The following is a 13799-nucleotide window of genomic DNA, read 5'->3' on the forward strand; positions in this document are numbered from 1 at the left end:
TTAATAAATCTTGCATCTCAGCTTCCTTGGTTTCGGTTTTTACTATTTCTAACACTGAGTTGTACACCTGAAACTATTATAAAATAATATTGAATGTCAACTGTAATTGAAAAAAAAATTTTTTTAAATACTTAAAATACTCAAAAGGAAGAGCTGGATTTAGTCCTGTGTATAAATCAACTGTCAGCTCTGCGTGGGGGCTGATGGGAGTAGACAGGAGTTTCCCGGAGGAGTTAGCAGGGGAAAAAGGTTCAGAGATTTGGGAGGAAGGGGAGGATGGGTTGAAGGTGGACCACACACAAGGGTTGTCAAGAGCTCTGGGACTTGGCTCTCTCTGCCCTCACCATTTGCAGCCTCATGCATAGGCCACATTCTGATTGTTCTGGAGTTCTCTCCCATATAACAGACTCCAGGGCTCTAAAGGAAAGAGTGATTATCACCCACATTTCACCTTTCCCCAGAGAGAAAAGTTCTGTTATCTTTTCCTGAAACTCCACCCTTTGTTCTTTGGTTCTGTTTGTTGTTTCAGAGAAGGATTTTCTTCCTCTCTTCCTCATTCCCCTGGTGCAGGTCTGTTCCCATCACTCTGATAGGAATTCCTCTGAAAATGCCGCAGTCTCTTTGATGTGATGGGCCTGGCAGACTTTAAACCCCAGGACGGTATGGGTGCTCTGAGCCTCTGACTGTCTGACCACAAGTGTCTCTGCACAGATCATTGGTTTTGCCTCTTCAAACTCTTGGACTCCTTTTAGGGAGGGAAACTCTGGGAAATTCAGTCTGCCTCTGAGATTCAAGGCTTACTCTCTGATTGGACACTTCCCTGAGCTAGCTTAGAGTGCAGCATTTTAGCTCAAATGTCCTCAAATTCCCACCTTTGAGGTCACACTTTTCTTTAACATCCCAGTTCCTTGCTGGGTCTCAAACATCAACACCCCTACCACCTGCCCCTCACCAAGCACCACCACCACTCAGATCCTCTGAGAATTTGCACACTAGGCAGATGCTCACGTTTCCCTCTCTCATCATCTCTTATTTGTCGCCATCTGCTCTTTTCAGAGCTCCTTCTCTGAGCACCATCATGTCCATTTGTGCCTTGTCACCCTTCCTAGGCCTACTGTCCTCCTCGGTGTGGACATGGGCCCTCTTCCTCATGCCCCAGGTCATCACGTGCACAATGTTGATGTACCAGATTTATTGCACGTTTAAGGGGAAGTTTAGAGTACAGAACAGGAAACAAATTACAGATGGATACAAAAGCTCTCCGCTAACATTCCTAACCATTCTCATCCCAGTAGCCATTCCTGGTTGTTTCTCTTCTCCAATCTTACAGGTGCTGCAGCCTCTTCTCTCTCTTCTTGCCTGTATTCTCCCTATTTCCATTTCCCCAAATTCAGACACCCTTGAAAACTTCCTTGGGACCACCAGGAAAAATAGGAAATCCCTATTACTTTATCACACAGAACAACTTAGTTTCTTTTGCCTCTATTTCCCAATTCCTAGGTCTGGACTTACATAATCAAAATGGATTAAATGATATTCTCAAAACTGTCCACTCTAGGCTTCCAACTTCAGCAGTGGCCCAGATCTCTGCATTTATTTTTAGTGACTTTGGAATTTCCAGTTCTGGTTTTATTAATTTCACGGTAAAAGTACCTGTGCTTTTCTCTCCCAGGAAGGAGTTTATAGGTCAAAGAAAAACACCTAACAATGTAGTCTTTCTCCTAACCAGGTCAAACACCAGGGCTGGGGATCTTTTTCTCCTCTTCCATGGACATGGTCTCCTAGAAAGGAATCATGTTTCCAAGAGCAGGCAAAGATTAATTTAAGGACTGTTCACATCAAAGGATGTAAAAATTCTTCTTCCCTCCACTATTCACTCTGGGAAAATAAGGCACCTCTGGATTACAGAGACAACACAAAGAAGCAGCAAAGACATGAAGTCAAACAATAACAAACTCTCGTCGTGGAACCAGAAAAGATGGCATTCATGCTGCCTGTCACTACCAGAACCAATAAGTAGAAGCAAGGATTGAATCTTTATGGGAACTTTATTCAGATGCTGGCAATCCTAGAAGACAGTGTGTTATGTATCCTAAAAACTGTACTAACATCTCATCTCAAGCCAAGCTTTTTATAAGGAGAAGGATAAAAATTCTTTATTTATGTTTCCTCCCTGGAACACAATGGCTCAGATACCATCTCAATCTCTTGCAGACCCCCTGGTGCACAAAGGTTGAATTGCTGGACATCTCCTGGAGTCACGTAGGTCATGCATTCCAATTCCTGGAACAACATCTTTCTACATGCATTAATCACTTAAGCCTATCAACTACCAGCCACATACTGTGGACAAAAAAAAGCCACATATTAAACATGACAAGCTCAGGGGAAGGCAGCTGGCAGCCATACACATTCAGAGACCTAAAATAACCACATAGGATGGTCTGAAATTAAAACTTTCTAACTAAAAGCAGTACATGGTGGGCAGTCATATCCTAGGACAGTATTTTTTCTTAACAAAGGTCAATCTTCACTTCAACTGAGACTGTCATGTGGTTTTCAGGGTGGGTTTTTTTTTGCATCTATGATAACATACCTTTGGAATATCAAAGCAATTTCCTTTTTCCTGACTTCTCAAAGCACAACCACCACACCAGACCAGAGACCACAAATCCCTTCATTGTTATCATTATCATGTTAATTGTTGACTGTTAACTATCCTATACCCACAAATGTAAAAGAAATATGAGTCTATTTATTTTACTTTTTATCCAATCCATGCTTTGCTTTCTCTCACCTCCCTAATCTATCACTAACAAATTTAATGTACCCCCCCAATGCCTCCTCCTTTGGTTGTAATAAATAAAATAAGGTGCATAACTGCCATTCTGTGGGTCATTTTCTCAATTCATTGAGAATTTTGCTTCCTGGCAATTGTTGTCAGTTTGATTCAAATAAACTCATAAAAATTATGGCAGGTTTGGACACTTCTTATGTTGACAATACAAAAGACTATCCCAGAGATCTGAAACACTACTGTAACTTCAAGATGCATGTATCTTCCTATGAGATATTTAGGTTTTATTTCCATGGTCCCTGTGAAAGAACTTTTTGATCCTCTCCTCTGTGCCAAGAGTTTAACTCTCAGAAGGGTACTGGGAGGTGGGGTCATTACTCTCACCTAACAAGTGCTGTAAGTGAGGCTCACAAAGGTTAAGGATTTTGCCTAAGTTAACACAAATAAGTGCCAGAAGAATGATTAAAACCTTGTTCTTCAGATTCCAAGTCCTTAATGAATTGTTTCTACAAATTCAAAGGACAGTAAGTCAAACATCCAAGTGGTAATCTACTTCTTTGCATTTGCCTCACATCCCAGGTCTTCCAAAAATTACATTAGATGAGGCAACGGGACAATGAAATATGAAGATAGGTTTCCAAGGCAGGAGAGAGGAGATAAAAAACAAATAAAGCATTAAATATGTCAGCCTATGTTTATTAAATATATTTGTAGCCTGTTAATTCATAAAAGTATTTGAATTATTAACTTTTCTTTGAAGAAATCTATTTGCACTGCTTTGCCACTCCAGGGTATGGAAAATAGATATTTAAAAAGATAATCACAAAATGCTGAAAAGTATTGGTGTCAAGAAACCTGGAAGGAAAGGAAGGATTTCCAGCCCAACTGTCATAGCCATGAGTGAGGAGAAAGAGAAGTAAAAAATGAGAAGTCAGCACCACGCATTTTGATTGCAGATCTACAATTTGCTGGTCACATTGGTACCCAAGACAAGCAGCTTCAAAGTCTCCCCAATCTATGAAAGATCCAGACATAAACAGTATTTTGCAGCTGAGACATCTGCCCACAGGCTCCTGTCATCAATATGTTAACATTATAAGGGGTTCATGCTTCACTGTTGGGAAGGCCCTGGATGACATTCTTTCCCACCCTCTCATGTTATTAACCAAGTAATAACATTTAAATAATATGCCTAAAAACTCACAGGTTATCAAAGTAGAAGCCAGAACGCAAACCCGGGCTACATTCCTAGAATCTTAAAATGGAAGGGTGAATTGCTGGGGGAGCGGCAGTGGGAAGGAAGGTGGCAGTGTCTGCAGCAGGAGTGAATAGCTTGAGGCACTCCTGCTATCACTGTGCTTTCTCCCCTCTGTACATTTATGATGGCACACAAATTATAAGCCTGTTTTTCCACCTGTATGATGGAAATAATAACAGAACTATTGTCACATAAATTAAATGAGATAATCTACATAAAGCACTAACACAGTGTCTAGTTCATAATAATAAATTAATAACTGATATAATATTAAAATAATTAATGATTACTTTTAAGTCCCTTTTAGAGTCTTGCTGGTTTAATAATCAAATAGGTGTGAGACAATTAGCAATAGAAAATAATAAAATTTAACACATACATATCTATGGGAACCCTGCATACATGACAGGTTTAGAGGCCCCACATACATGGGAAGTTCAGGGTTGGAAAGGGGAATTGAGGTATATAAGACCTTCTGAGCCAAGGCTGAGGTAATGCAACCTGGGGTCATTGCAGAATCATAAGAAAAACAGATGGTTAATACAGAGAAGTTTGCCCTGCCCTATAGATAAGTCAAAAAAAGTTCTCTCTGATAATCTCTTATTATAGGCAAGGCCTCTGATTCATGTTCTTCCCAGGTAGTTAAGAGAGGGACAGAGTTTCTCTTGAGCCTGAAACTAAAATTGCCTTTAGCTCAAAACAATCTGCATACCACAAAAGCACATTTGGGGTGACTCATTCTCATCCCACTCAGTACCCACTCCTAGGTACAAGAAATCTGAGTTCCAGTTCTGGTCTTCTGCTGATGAGCTCTGTATTCTTGAATGACTTGATTCATCTTTCCAGATTGATTAAATCTGTCTGTTTTTTATTTATCACCATGTATCAGTAACTCTAAATAATATCATTGATGAGATATTTCTCCTCCAAAAATCTTGTATTAGTCTGTGTTCTAAACAAAAGCTTAAGTTACTTTTGAATTTTAATAATATAGATGAGGCCTGTCTAGAAAGTATCTAGTCATGTACTATGAAAAACAGAGACATTTGTTGAAGAGGATACAAAATACAAGAAACATTGTACATAGGAAAATGACACCACAGTCCCCTTCAAAGTAGGCCCAGTTCTCCCAATTCCCATCAACCACCCCAGCATATTTTCCTGAATCTCAACAGTCTGAAACCTCTTCTCTTTCAAAGGTGATTTTAGTTTGGGGAAAAGGCAGAAATCTCAGGGCAACAAAATTGGGCTGTAAGGGGGCTGAGTCACCTGGGTGATTTGATGTTTCACAAAAACACTGCATGAGACATAATGTGTGAGTGGACATGTTGTTGTGATGGAGCTGGCAATCACCAGTTGCCCATAGCTGTGGTCTTCTGAATCATCCAGATAGGTCCCTCAGAAGTAATGCTCAAGCTTAATGCAAAATTTGATGCAGATTCATTGCTCCACTCGCTCAGTCATTTTGAATGTGACGGCCACACAGTACACATGCTCACTCAAGGGTGTTTACCATCCCCACTGACTAGTACAGTGAAGTCATCAATATTCACACATACACATTCCAGTCCACTCATTCTCCTTGGCTGCCAGGCTACATCACTGTCACACAAACCATTCTCATTATATTAACAGTGGTTGGATTTTTTCAGACAGACCTCATATGTATACTTCAAATTAGTACATTTTTATTCTTTATTTTAATAGATATTGTGTTACACATAGAAATTAATTCATATGGAAGAAATTGAAGAGTATTATGCTAAATGAAGTAAGTCAGGAAATGAAAGACAAATATCATTTGATCTCACCTATAAGAGGAGCCTAATGAACAAAACAAACAAACCAGCAAAATAGAACCAGAGGCATGGAAACAAGAAACAGACTGACAGGAACCAGAGGGGAGCGGGGATGGAATAAGGGGGAAAGAGGGAGAAGGGTCTAGTCAAGGAACAGACATGGACAACAGGGTGGGGATTGATTCTGGGAGTGGGTGAGGAGGGGAAGGGCAGGGGAGAGTAATTGGGGGGGAAACTAGGACAACTGTGAAAGAACAATTTAAAAAAGGCAAAAAAGAAAGAAATAGGTAGTACTTTCGGCCAAGATGGAGGCGTAGACAGACACACTGCATCTCCCTCCAAAACTAAGAAGGAATGCAACTACCTCAAAACTAGAAACAACCAGAAGTTCCAGAAAATCAAACTGCATGGAAATCCAGCAAACAAAGATATAAAGAAGAACTACTCATCCAGACGGGTAGGAGGGGTGGAGCCAGGGCAGAGAGGACACGGTGTGGTGGCTGCAGCAGAGGTGGCAAAGGTGGCAGCAGTGGCAGGCTGGCAGAAAGCACAGACATACGTTTTAAAAAGTGGGGAGGGGCACCTGAGGAGCATTCCCAGTTCCTCACCAAACCTTGCAGTTCACCGTCCCAGCACTGGAGAAAATCAAGCCTCATTGCTTCTGACTGTGCAGACCAGTGGGGGTTGCGATGGATGCAGAAACTGCCGGTCTCAGAAGAGTCCACTTGTTTAAAGGGCCCCCATGTCCTAGAACATCTGCGGACCCACCCACTCTGGGAACGATGGCCAGGGCAGCAGCTAGAGGGGCGCCAGTCTGGTGTGGAAGTGGGAGAGGTGTCTGGAAAAGGGGCGAGTGCTGAGCAGGCGGCATTGTTCCCTCTCGGACCCCTCCCCCGCATACAGCGCCACAATGTGATGAAACAGGTCACCCTGTACTGACAAATGCCTAAGGCTCCGCCCCTTACAACATAATAGGAGCGACAGCTTTACCTGGGATGGGGAGGCAAAAAAACACAGGAGCCTGTCAGAATGAGGAGACATAGAAATATGGCCCAAAAGGGAAACGGATCGAGGTTCCAGTGGTAGAACTAAGCGACAAGAAGATAGCCAACCTAACAGATGCAGAATTCAAAACACTAGTGATGAAGATACTCACGAGCTTGACAGATATGTTTGAGTATGGCAAACGCATAAGAGAAGAAGTGAAGGCTATGCTAAGTAAAGCGAAGGAAAATCCACAGAAAACCAATGGTGAAGGGAAGGAAACCGGGGTTCAAATCAATGATTTGGAACATAAGGAAGAAAAAAACAGTCAACCAGTGCAGAATGAGGAAACAAGAATTGAAAAAAAATGAGAAAAACTTCCCAAATGTTGCAAAGGAGATGGACATACAGGTCTGGGAAGCACGGAGGGTCCCAGGCAAGCTGGACCCAGAGGGGACCACACCAGGATGCATCATGATTGAGATGCCAAAGTTGAAAGACAAAGACAGAGTCCTGGGGGCAGCAAGAGAGAGGCGGAGAGTCGCCTAAAGGGGGGTGCCTATAGGAGTATCAGCTGATTTCTCAGAGGACACTTTGCAGGCAGGAAGGGACTGGCAGGTAGTATTCAATGTGATGAAAGGCAACCTGCAACCAGGACTACTCTATCCAGCAAAGCTATCATTTGGAATGGAAGGGCAGATGAAGTGCTTCCCAGACAAGATAAAGCTAAAGGAGTTTATCATCACCAAGCCATTATTATATGAAATGTTGAAGGGACTTACTTAAGAAAAAGAAGATCAAAACTGAACACTAAAATGACAACAAACTCACAAGTATCAACAACTGAACCAAAAAAATAAAAGCAAAATCCAACTAAGCAAACCAGAATAGGAACAGAATCAGGGGTATGGGGATCATTTGGAGGGTTATCGGCTGGGAGGGGAAAGAGGGAGAAATGGCGAATGGTGCAGAGATTAAGAAGCATAATTGGTTGGTACAAAATAGACAGGGGGAAGTTAGGTATAATATAGGAAAGGGTGAAGCCAAAGAACTTATATGCATGACCCATGGACATGAACTAAGGGGGGTGGGATTGCTGGAGGGAAGGGGGCACTGGGTGGAGGGGAGCAAAGGTGAAAAAATTGGAACTACTGTAACAACATAATCAATAAAATATACTTTAAAAAAAAGGCAAAACAATAAGTTAATTCAGAGAACTTCTAGCTAAACGATTAACCTTGGACAAATGAGGACTCAGCTATACACATACACTTGAAAGTAAGTTAGTAAAGATCCAGGCTCACTCCTGCACAATTTGTTTCTCCAATCTCTGTAGTACATTGCATTCCAGCATTTAAGCAGTAGGTTCGAAATAAATGTAAGATTATAAAAATGCAAAACAGAATTTTAATGTCATCAGTCTGTCATTTCCTCTGACCACATGGCATTTTAATTTGTATTTTTAATTTTTCATCAGTAGAGACAAGATTGATGTTAAATTCCAATGAAACAGACATGAATAGCATTGTGATTTCTGGAATTGATATAAAATGAGCTTTTTTAAATGACTTTGACAAGCTTAACCTTAAGTTTAAGACTTTTCCTGACAATGTATATTGGTTGCTCCATGTAAAAGAAACTTTTCATAATTGAAATTAACAAAAAAGTTCTTTGATTAAATATAAGTAAAAGTAGATTGACAAATTTAATATAAATATGCAAAGATCAATTATGAAGGAGTTCTGGGCAAAAAACAAAAAAAATAGTAATTTTATTCACTATTATGTCTGGCTGTTATGAGACATAAGTTCTTTTCCCCTTTTCAGCATTAATGCAATATTCGCTTCTGTACTCAAATATTTGTTTTATTTTTATTTGCTTTCCTGGCATCATTATATATAAAGTATTCAGTAAGTGAATATTTTGCTTTCTGCATTTCTTTTCTAGTCACTATTCTTATTCATTTTATTTCCTGATTATGACTGAAAGGAGAAAAAGGGTATGAAAAAATGACTTACTCCTCGGGCCGTATGCATTAGGTTTGCTCCTGAGTCTGTCAACCAGAGGTAAAAAGGTTGGGCTGGTTTCAGAGTTGGAAAGGCGTGGTCCATGCATGAAATCTAACCTAAAAGCATGTTTTGTTTAAACTGCATGGTGTTCACTCACATCGTATTGTTATTTATTTATTTACTTACTTATTTATTTACATAAGATTTTCCCCACAGATCATTGGAACCAGCATGCCCAATCTCCTGACTAGCATTCCTAAGCTTTTTCAATGTACTACTATGCATGCATGTCTGTGTGTGTGTGTGAGAGAGAGAGAATGTAGTGTGGCAGGTGTCAATGGAAGGATGCAGAAGGGGTCCAAAGAGGATTCAGTTACAGCATATTGAGAGAAATTTATTTATAAGGGGACTAATCACTAGTTCAAGTTCTGAGCCAAATTTTTTTCTCTCCTTCCCTCAACAAGCACATGTCTGTAGCTACGCCAACTAAACTCCTGTGATGTAACAGGCTCTGCACTCACTATTACATTCATCCCTCTAACGTTTCTGTCCTTAAATTCTCTCAACCCCATGGTTCTCAACTTCATGCTGATGTACCTCAAGATGCACACGTTAACTCCCAGGATAGTTTAAATTTCCAAGGGAAATGCAGTTATACTTGACATTTGTTGGACACCACACAAATTGGTAGCTCCAGCTAATTCACGGTTTCACTATGAGTTCATGCTACATTCCCTCAGATGTTATCAAACTTTGAAAAACTGGGTTTTCCACAGTTGTGATAAAATACACAAGTACTATATAAAAATCAATGTGGCTTGATCTTATTCCAAAAATCAAGAAGCTGTGCAGTTTCTAACAGGTGCACACATTCTATTACTGAAGTTGTGGTTATTTAATAATGAAATAAAAATATTATTTTTTTCTTTCCACTTAGGTGTGTTCTTTTTTTCAAATAGTTTTTAAGTTGTTGGGACATAAGAATTATTAAGTTGATTTGGAACTAACTCAGGTCCCTAAGGAAAAAGACTATCTCCTGCACAAAATTACTCTGCTTGTGGTGTATGTAGGTCTGATGTCAGTTCAGGCCAGACTATAATGAGGGCTAGGCATCAGTTGTGGGAAATTCAGTAATGAAAAGAGAACTGGTGTGGTTTCATATTAACCAAGGGGAATCTTGGTGACTAAAAATGCCTTGGGAAATTCTCAGGCTAGAATGACAAGGATAAACCATTATATTAGAATTACTTTCAAAGGCTATAATAAAATTAGAGAAATCTTTCCTTCACCAGAAATGAAAGCAGCTTTATAAAAACAAAGAAGCAGGCAAAAGAAAATCCTGATTTCAAAAGTATCACATTTATTACCCAATGTTACACCCCAAAATAGTAGTGGCATGATGTCTAATAGAATTATGATTTACATAAAGAGAAAAAAAAAAGGCCAAAAATAATCAAATGCAAATTATCAAAAAACACCCACTGTTAAACTTAAGGGGAAAATAGAGACTTTTCACTTGCATTGCTGTTGCCCCCAAGACCTATTCCTCTGCAGGTGCTTAATAATTGTGAGTGGGGTGAATTAAACCAAATTATTGGACACTCAACCAAACACCAGAGTGAATTTGAAAATTCTACCAAGAGCTAAAACAAAACTCTAAGACTTATCTGTTTCTAAAAACCAACTACTATTAAAAAGTAAATTTTATGGTATGTAAATTATATCTCAATAAAGCTGTTTAAAAAAAGCCTACAAGGCTTGCCTAAAATTGCATAGGTGATAGTTTAAAAATTATCTCTTCATCTGGTAGAAAATTACTGATTTTCCATTCACATTTCTTATTACAGTTTTAATTTCTCCAAGTTATATAAGTAATGTGCATTCATAAGCATGCTCATAAAAAGTTCAGTAATGCAGAAGAATTGAGAAAGCAGTTCTACTAAATAATTAAGAGCATAAGTTTTGGTGTCAGACTAATGAGTTACTTAAAACATTTGTGCCTCATCTTCCTCTTCTGTAAAATGCAGATGATGATGATGATGATGATAGCAATTTTATGAGTGCTCACCATGTGTCAAGGGCTATTCTAAAAAGTTTACATTTATATCTCAATTAATCCTCACAACACCCCCATTACTGAGGTACCACTTTTATTTCCATTTTACGGATGAGGAAACTGAGGCACAGAGAATTTAAGTAACTTGTTTTAAGATGATCGTCACACAGCTAGTCTAAAAGATGAGATAAATAGTTTGAACTCTGGAATATCTATAAGTGCAAAGAGCCCACACTGTTAACCACGTGTGTCTTCCTCATGGGGCTGTGATGAGTAAGTGAAATAAAACAGAAAAAGCTTTAAAACTAGGCCTGGAACATGCAATAAATATTAGCTTTTATCTGTTATTTTAAAGTAAAAATTGAACGTCTCCCTTTATTGTATTGTACTGCCATCCACTCCCACAAAGAAATCACCATTACACATATATTTTACATTTAAATATATATTTATGTAAATAAAATAATTATTAAACATGTCATTCAGCTACTTGCTTTTAACTTACCCATATGTCTTTGGATACTTGGGGACATTTACATGACAGTCCATAAAAATCATTTAATTTAGGGTAAAGGTTTAATTCAGGGGGAAATGAATTAGTTAACTAATGCTATTAGTACTACCAATTATCTTTTCTCCCATATGGTCATGTTCACTGAACATTGGCTACAACAGTCTGTGACATAAAAAATATCCCCTCCCAGGTGAAGGATATGCTACTGCATCTTCTACCTCCTACCACTAAGAAGTAAGCACAACAATCTTGAAATTTTTGTGATAGCAAGTTCATCCTGATCTACTTATTGAATGAATTTACAAGGATGCTAGATTTAAATAGGGTCCTGATCCAAAGAGATAATTTTATTGCAGGTTCAAACTATAAGCAAACCTCCAAAAGAGAGTCACAATGCAGACCTCCAGGATTCTAGGATTCTGTAGCACATAACTATTCACTGCATGAAAAACGCACATGATGGAAATGGTACATTCAGAATCAGACCCAAACTAATCTAGAGAGTACATGTTATATAAGTAGGTGGCCAAAACTCCTATATTACCTTCATCTTTTACACTGATTCCTCTCCCCCAGATCATACTTACAGCCCTATGGTGTTCTCTATGACTAATGTAAAGGGAAAAGGAAAACATTTTTCTCTATCTGCCTAGTTCTCCAGCTGGGGCTCATAAATTAGATTGGAAAAAAAAGAAACTACTTAACAATAGAAAAACAAAGGTTATTAACACGTGCATCTTGCACACACAGTGTTAGAATACTCAGTGATGACTAACTCAAAGTTGGGTTTATATAGCATTCTAACAAAAGAACAATAAATTTTTAGACAAGTGACCAAAGAAAAAGGATTTTGAGTAACTAAGGAAAGTAGATACTTTGGGAAACTAATGGAAGTAAAGACTAGTTAGTAAAATTTGTTATGTAAATTCCTCTAGCAGTATCTCTGGGCTGAGAAGGGTTTAGACTTGTCTCTAGCAATTAGCTTCTGTCCTTCCTGGTAGAGAAAGGAGGAAAGATGCATGCCTTTGCAAATTTATGGCCTGTTTTAGGCAAACGGGGGGAGAGCAGAGAGCTTTTCTTGTTTGATTCTTCTCAATTGCCATCAGCTCACAATAGGCTTTATATAAAAGTGGCATATTTGGAGGTGGCATGTTCTGCTCCTTTCCACTGAAAAAGAGGGAATAATTCATGCCTAGCTCACTAAAAATGAATTGCTAATGTACTATAGCCTCACAGAGTATAATGCTTCCAGTAAAGATGTAGAGGGAGTAATGCTTTGAGTGGTACATTTCATGCTGACAGTAATGATAAGCAGTCTTCAGCTCAGTCTGGAAGAGGAAGTGACCTTAAGTAAGAAAACGCATAAATCCCTGGGTAATCACAAGTCACTAGACTGGTTCATCAGGGTTTGGAAGGAACAAGATAAATAGATTATAAGATCAGAAACAAAGAGTTTGGGAGAAGTAGCACCTGAATGAACTTAACACAAAATGTGTGGCTCTTTGTTTCTCATGTCAATTCCCAAATGAGAACATCTGCTGAGGAGGCAGCACTGAGCACTTGTGTGTATGGAGAGATGCCTCCAGTGGAGGTTAGCCAGCCTCCATCCTCACCTACCTCATGAACATAACAGGCCCGTAAATGACATGGCATGGTAATGGGCATGGAGGCTATACATGAGTCCAACTACAGTTGATCTAGCTGCTGCTGCCGGTACAACTTTTCAGTATTAAGAACTAAATCTGAGCCCTCAATATGGTACCATTGTTCAAGGGGATCAACTAGTCACTTATGAGAAGTTGATTAAATCAGATATTACAGATATGTCTTCCTTCATTAACTTCTGTGCATCAGCCTGCACTACCAGATGTGCTAAATGGTCCTGCTCTGTATTCCTCAATATCTCAGCAAATACCTTCATAATTGTAAACTATATTGCATTCTAATTTTGTGTGTTTATTTCAAGCTAGCTGCCAACTTCTTGAGGGCAGATTCTAGGTGTTATTCCTCATGAGTTCCCTAACCCTACCAGGGAGCTAGACTTCCTACTATATGTTTTATAAATATTTGGTTAGCAAATGAAAGAGTAAAAAACTTCATGTTGTTACAAAGAGAAAGGGGATTCTTTCACGTGGTGCCTTGGTGTAAAACCCAAGAACTAGTGCTGAGGAAAACAGGTCTTTATTTACAATATTCCAACCTGGGGAGGGCAGTGAGCACTTCAGCTCAGAGCCCTGTTCTCCCACGGGACCCAGCACTTCCCTTGCTCCCCAAAAGGCTAGAAGCCAAAAACATTCCCAGAAGTTCCCCATCCCTTATCTGTCAGCTGTCTCCTTCAGGATCTGGGGTACAATGTCATCAGCCTCCAAATAACAGTCCAGG

Source organism: Furipterus horrens, unplaced genomic scaffold, assembly GCF_987537825.1.
Source record: "Furipterus horrens unplaced genomic scaffold, mFurHor1.1.pri manual_scaffold_2, whole genome shotgun sequence".
Lineage (NCBI taxonomy): Eukaryota > Metazoa > Chordata > Mammalia > Chiroptera > Furipteridae > Furipterus > Furipterus horrens.